At 47.9% G+C, this 7,562-nt stretch overlaps 1 non-coding gene across 1 annotated transcript; it reads right to left on the reverse strand.

Moving 5' to 3' along the window:
* Window positions 1-748: 748 nt before the first annotated feature.
* Window positions 749-820, reverse strand: TRNAE-CUC. Its single transcript has one exon. It is a non-coding gene; the product is annotated as a tRNA-Glu (tRNA).
* Window positions 821-7,562: the final 6,742 nt, after the last annotated feature.

Below are 7,562 nucleotides of genomic sequence, written 5' to 3' on the forward strand. Positions count from 1 at the left end.
CCTGCACTGTGACCCATGTAGTGAAGCACCCACAATCTGTACCAGCTTTTATTCAAAATCGCTCAGCATTCAATGTGTTGAGACCATCTGAAAATCTGGCTCCAGAGGTGGGTGCCAGTGCCAGATCTTCTGAACATTCTGGCCGATATGTCTGGAAGTTCCAAGCACCATCAGAACTTGGAGCATTTGCTAGAACCTGATGAGAAAAACCTTCCTTCTACTGAACTCAGTAGAAATTTTCTCCTTTAGTTACAATCACAATGTTGCATCCTGATCGCAGGTTTAGGTTTCAACTGAATTTCTTTTTGTTTTATATACAATGTGAAACAAACACACTTCTGTGGGCATTTGGACAGAGGGCTAGAAATAGATCTGCCACTAACCCACAATTAAGAGGCTAATGATCCTTCTCTCCAGATGGTAAATTCGAAAGACTTGTACATAGACCTGGGTGAAAGGGGTTTTGGATGAATATTTTATTTACTGAAAGATTTTGGTTTGACCAAAAATGATTTTTTTTTAGTTTTGTTTCCACAAGAAAACTGAAAAAAATTCCTCTTGGGTTAACCTCAATTATTATTATAACTATTACTGTTATTTTATTGGTTTGGCAAGGGAGCAAGCAAAACAGCAACCGATTTGTACAGCTCTAGTTGTATAAAGTGTCCACGGTGAGAACTTGCCTTATTTCTGCTCTGAGGCTCTAGAACAGTTTCCTTTGTTCAATATACGTTGGCAAAAAGCTTAGTTCCCTGACTGGGAATCGAACCCAGGCCGCGGCGGTGAGAGCGCCAAATCCTAACCACTAGACCACCAGGGAGATGGCCTGTCCACTGACACTAGACTTTTTCAGGCAACTTTCTCTAAACATTCATCTTCACATAACCTGAAATATTACTCTTATTATCATTTTCCTTTGCCTAGGTACCAAGCAACAAATTCAACCACTTCCACACCTCCATTTCTATAACAGGGGATTGAGCCTCGGATTTAAAGTGAACAGTGCCAACATGCCCACAGGTTGCTTTAGGCACTGCACAGAGCTTTGCTTTTCACACACTCTCCAAACATCTTCCCACCATCCTCAAAGCTAAGCGGGAGGCTGAAGGAGCCACATACCTGCTCAAGGTGCTTCTGATAAAACCAGAAGGGAGGGAGGGAGGGAGGGAGGGAGACAGACAGACAGACAGACAGGAAAAAACATCAATCCACAGTGACACGAATCACAATGAATACCCAATCATCTTTCCATGTAACTACTTACTCAATTGTCAACCTTCCGATCATTATCCCTATCAAATGATGATGATGATATACACTGGACTTTATATCCCACTGTGCCATGGACCTCTACAGGTTGCATTAGCCAATCCAACCATTTGGCACTCAGAGATGACTAACTCTGTATTGTGCCTGATTCTTGTGCAGCTATACAAGGCTGCTAGATGCACATACTTTCGCCTCTTCTTAACCAACACTAATCCCTCCACCTTCCCAACATACACACAGGCAACCATGACATTGCTTCTTTTCTCCCCACATGTTGGGATATGAGCTTTGATCTGGTGAGGAACTGGTTTTAATAATACACATAGACACAGAATATGTCTGATTCCATTCTTTAGGGGCAACATTTGAACAAACGCACAGAGTCTGATTCCAGCCTGAAAGTACACTCTATGCACACACACACACACATACACACAGAGTCATCTACAGTACACAATTATTTCAAAATTCTTCTATTCAAATTTTTGGAAGTGATTTTATACATTCGGTCTTGTGCGTCCCCACTAAAGCGCATGAATTTCCGCGGAGTGCATCCAAGTACCATTGAATGTCAGAGCGGTGCACTGTGGGTAGCTATCCCACAGTTCCCACAGTCCCTGCCGCCCATTGGAATTCTGGGTTAAGCTCCCAGTACATGAAGGGCCAAAAACATTCTTGTGGGTGTTTCTGGGTGTGCGTCATCAGTCGCTCCTCCCTCCGTGAAAGCTACGGCAGACAATCGTTTTGCACCTTTTTGGTGTGCAGACGCCATACTGCTTTCAGCAGATGGTACAGTACGGTGCACCACTTCTCTCATCTTTCCATGTAATCTCTCTAAGTATCTACCCTTTCTCTTTCTCATTGACGGCTTCCGCTGCCAACTCTGCTCGGCCATCGTGAACCGAGTAGCACAGCTTCCGCCGCCAACTCTGATCTCCCACTCTTGCCGCGCTACCGAGCTTCTCCATGTTGTCTGTCCTGGGCTCCCGCCTCCGTGAAAGCTACAGAAGACAACCATTTCCCGCCTTCCTTCGGCTATTGTGAATCGAACAGCACCTCTTCTGCTGCCACTCTGCTCTCCTGTGTTTCGCGCCCTTTTTCCAGGATTACCCTTGCAGACGCCATAGCGCGACAAGCATGGAGCCCGCTCAGATCTCCGCTGCAGTTTTGACCATTGTAAATACCTTGTGCATTCTCCAGCAGTATGTGCAGTACCTGCAAAACCGGGCAAGGAGGCATCAAGAGCGCGATTACTACACTGATGAGGATATGGACACAGACGTTCCTAGAAGCACGGCACGTGGCAATTGGGAGATCATGGTGGAGTTAGGCCGTGTTCATGCCATGGAACGCTGATTCTGGGCCCGGGAAACAAGCACAGACTGGTGAAACTGTGTAGTGTTGCAGGTATGGCATGATTCCCAGTGGCTGCAAAACTTTCGTATGCGTAGGGCCTCTTTCATGGAACTTCGCGACTTGCTGTCCCCTGCCCTGAAGCACAAAGACACAAAAATGAGAGCAGCCCTCAAAGTTGAGAAGCGAGTGGCCATAGTCCTGTGGAAGGTCACAACGCTCAACAGCTACCCGTCAGTCAGGAATCAGTTTGGAATGGGGCAAATCTACTGTGGGGGCTGCTGTGCTGCAAGTAGCCAACACAATCACTGACCAGCTGCTCTCCAGGAGAGTGACTTTGGGAAATGTGCAGACCATTGTGGGTGGCTTTAATGCGCTGAGGTGAGAGACGGAACGCAGATCCCTATCTTGGCCCCGGAATACCGGGGAGGCCAGTACGTAAACCACAAGGGGTACTTTTCCATGATGCTGCAAACACTGGTGGATCACAAGGGATGTTTCACCGACATCAACGTGGGATGGCTGGGAAAGGTGCATGACGCTCTCATCTTCAGGAACTCTGGTCTGTTTGAACAGCTGCAGGAAGGGATTTACTTCCCAGACCAGAAAATTACCATTGGGGATGTTGAAATGCCTATAGTTATCCTTGGGGACCCAGCCTACCCCTTAATGCCATGGCTCATGAAGCCGTACACAGGCACCCTGGACAGTAGTAAGGAGCATTCAACTATAGGTGAGCAAGTGCAGAATGGTGGTAGAATCTGCGTTTGGACATTTGAAAGCACGCTTGCACAGTTTACTGACTCGTTAGATCTCAGCACAACCGATATTCCAATTGTAATTGCTGCTTGTTGTGTGCTCCACAATATCTGTGAGAGTAAGGGGGAGATGTTTATGGCGGGGTGGGAGGTTGAGGCAACTCGCCTGGCAGCCAATTTCTCAAAGCCAGACAACAGGGCAATTAGAAGAGTGCAGCAGGGCGCGCTGCATATCAGAGAAACTTTGAAAGCCAGTTTCATGACTGGCCAGGGTACAGTGTGACAGTTGTGTTTGTTTCTCTTGAAGTTACCTGCCCCCTATATATATGAACGAAAATAAAGTCACAATTGTTTAAAAACTGTTCTTTATTATTTGTTGCAGAACACACTTAGAGAAATCAGAAGGTAGACCGGGGCACGGGGCAGGGGGTGAATTGGGTTACGGGGGTGGAGGAGGAGGAGGGAAGGACAAGTCCAGAAACCAAATCAAACTTTTGGACATGCCAGCTTTCTGCTGCTTGTGCAATCCTCTGGAGTTGAGTATGTGAGTGCCCATAGCCGCTCCCCCCACCCCCCGCTGTGTTCTTGGGTGTCTGGATGAGGAGGCTATGGAACTTGGGGAGGAGGGAGGGCGCTTATACAGAGGCTGCAGCTACAGTCTGTGGTCTTGCTGCCTTTCCCACATTAGATCTACCATACAGTGGAGCACATCAGTTTGCTCCCCCATGAGCTTGCCCATAGCATTCTGCCTGCTCTCATTGCGCGCGTCCCTCCTCTCTTCATGTTCACGTAACGCTTTACGGGACTCCGCAATTGTTTGCCTCCACACATTCAACTGGGCCATATCAGTGCGGGAGGACTGCATGAGCTCGGCAAACATGTCGTCCCTGGTTCGTTTTTTCTGCCTTCTAATCTGGACCAGCCTCTGGGACGCAGTAGATAGGGGCTGCATTGAAACATTTACACCTGTGGGAGGAGAAAAAAGGAGGGTAGTATTTTAAAAGATACATTTTAGAGAACAAAGGGGATACTCTTTCTCAGTGAAACAGGCAATTCATAGTACACAGCACACGTTCTTTCTGTATAAGGTCGCATTTCGCCTCTTGTACGGAAGTGCCTGACACTTTGGTGTGAGTCAGCCATCACACGCGGCCGGGCAATAGAATTCAGCTGCAGGCAGCCATGGTAAGCCCCAGGTGCACACAGGGTTCTGCTTCTTCCGCATTCGTTTCAATGCTTTCAGGCTGCCAGGCCCCCTTTCCCATAGCAAGCAATGCCTGGTGGGTTTGCCATATAAAAGGAGGGTCTGCAGGCTCTGGGATGATCGCTTCATACAACACCCCCCCACACCCTCCCCACACCCACCTCATGGCTCCAATGAGGCTCTGAGCAGGGATGAGCCCTTTAAACTAAACTCAAACAGCCCAGTGCAGCTGGGTTTACTCCCACCCCCCACCACGTGGCTCCAATCAGGCTCTCATTCACCAGAAGTGCCTTCTCCAGGGTCATGGTCCGGGAGCCCACCTTGGGAGTGCGGGGAGGCAGTGGGCTCCAGTATTCAGACTAGTTCCTGGCTGGGGGCGAAAACGGATTCCCCACTGCCGCCTGTGTGCTGTCCTCCTCCTCCTCTTCCTCTTCGTCCTCCAATAACTCATCCTCCTCGCTCCGGCAACTCCCCCCTTGCAGGTGTACCGACAGTGGTGGGGTAGTGGTGGCGTCACCCCCCATAATTGCATGCAGCTCACGGTAGAAGCGGCATGTATGGGGCTGTGACCCAGAGCGTCCGTTCACCTCCCTGGCTTTTTGGTACACTTGTCTGAGCTCCTTGATTTTTGTACGACACTGCTCTGGGTCCCTGGAGTAGCCTCTTTTCGTCATGGCCCTGGAGACTTTAGCGTACGTATTTGTGTTTCTTTTTTTGGAACGTAGCTCTGCCATAACAGATTCGTTTCCCCAACATGCGATGAGATCCAGCACCTCCCATTCGGACCATGCTGGAGCTCATCTGCGAATCCAGGACTGCGTGGTCTCTTGGGATGGTGGACTCTGCATGGTCGCCTGTGATGGTGGATTGTGCTGATGGTGACCAAACAGGAAATGAAATCCAAAAGTTCCTGGGGCTTTTACTGCCTACCTTGCTAGTGCAATGTAGCGCTACTCCACTTGCTGAGGTGGAGTACAGAAATCGGATTAAAGAGCTCTTTAAATTGAAAAAACTGGTTTGGTCGTGTGGACGGAATCAGTTTTCTTTCGAATTAACTCGGCTAATTCCGAAATAACCACGTGTTGTAGACCAGGCGTCACACTTGAGACAGGCAACCAGACACCTCAAGTGAGGCAGTAGTGTGCATGCCTAGAGGCAGAAACATAAGCACTTAGGGGACTTTTGCAGCAAATCTTTAGGTATCGATCGAATTAAGGCACTTACCGGGTTAGGCAACAGCTAAGTGGGGCTTTGAGGACCTCAGTGGTGCCTAAATTTTGAACTTAGGTGTCTAAAGTAGTAGTGTTGGGTTAATTAAGATGGACTATGTGGGCCCAAAAAGTCAAAGGGGTTATCATAACCCAGTCACTGTCCAACATCAAACAATGTTAAACAAGGTTCAGGGTTTGATACACACAGGCCTCAGCCTGTTTAATCCCATGGCAAACACCCCATTAAAATCCTTTTAACCTTTTATTAAAGATAAAGAAAAGAAGACAGCACAGTTAAATGCCACCCCTGCATTAGGCTATTGAGAAATACTAGTTTCAGAAAGAGTTTGGCCACATTTTCACTTTCCTTACCTTCTCCTTCTCCAGTTCTTCCAGCTGGGCCAGCAGGACTCGCCCTTGCTGCTCCGGAAATTGCCACAGTTTCTCAAACTCAGGCACAATCTTCTGCCTCCCAGCCCGTCTTTCTATGTAAGGAACAGACAAAATCCAGGAGGGAACGGGCAGGTGTCAGGGATAGACAGAGTCAGGGGACGTTTCACAGATCCCAGTTTAGCAGGGTGAATTTCATTGAAACTCTCTAAGAATTCAGTGATGGACGCCATTCTTGTGAATGTTCATTCTCCAAAAGTCTTGCCTGGGACCAGATTTCTCCCCCCAAAATTCAGCTGGAGTCTTTCATTAGTCGGTGGTTCTATAATTCTGGGCTGTATAATACACAGAGGGAAAACAGCACTGCTAGCACTGGTTCGGCTTCATGAGTGGCAGCATCGTTGGAAGCCCAAGTGTAGACAAGAAACAGCAGACTTTTTTGTTGTGGCTGGTCTACACTTAAAACGTTTGCCTATGTCGCTTAGGAATTTGGAGAGAAAAAACATCAGTCCTAACTACCATAGCCATGTCAGCAAAAGCCCTACTGTAGATGCAGTTATACCAGCAAAAAGGGCCTTTTTGAGGTCTCATGACCACCATGAAATTGTTTCTGCTTCTGGGGAAGTCCTTTCTATACTGCTACCCCTTTTGACCCAAGCATTTAGCCAATGTTTGGGGTGTTATGGGTTGCTGCCAGTAGGAGGAGAAATTGACAACGGAGTCAGTTCTTTGTGCTTTCAATCATGCACCCTGTTTATTTACAAAGCGTGGACAAAGTCCTGTTTCCCTTAATGGAGCAGGAATCAAACAACAGGAGACATTTTCTTGTCTCACAATTCCATACCTCTTTCTAGCTTTCTACCTTTTTCTCTTTGAGCACTCTGCTCAAAATCTCTCTCTCTGTTTTTTTCCTCAGGGACACAACACTACGTGTGTATCTTTGGCTACGTCCAGGGCTCCTTTGCTGCTTTCGTTGAGTGTTTCTGTGTTATTTCTGCTGCATCTCTCTCTCACACACATGTTCATCCAACTATAACCAACTCTCCAGCATTTGCGTTCCTTCCCCCAGTGAAACCCGTCCACCCACATCATTCAGATCCCTATCTATAGCCTGTGCTTTGGGTGGAGGCTCCTATTGTTTCAACTCTCTTATTCCATGAAGGAGCTTCGTGTTCTTGACATCTCTCCTGCATGAAGGATGGCCTGTTATACCCACCAGCTTCAATGAGGTTTCACCCAAACCCCTACATAACCATAGACGCCAACTCCATGGGTGCTCCGTGGCTAGAGCACCCACTAGAAAAAAACAGTGGGTGCTCAGCACCCACTCGCAGCCCTGTCAATCAGCTCCTCTCCCTTTCCTTCAGCACCTCCCTT

Source organism: Dermochelys coriacea, chromosome 14, assembly GCF_009764565.3.
Source record: "Dermochelys coriacea isolate rDerCor1 chromosome 14, rDerCor1.pri.v4, whole genome shotgun sequence".
NCBI lineage: Eukaryota > Metazoa > Chordata > Testudines > Dermochelyidae > Dermochelys > Dermochelys coriacea.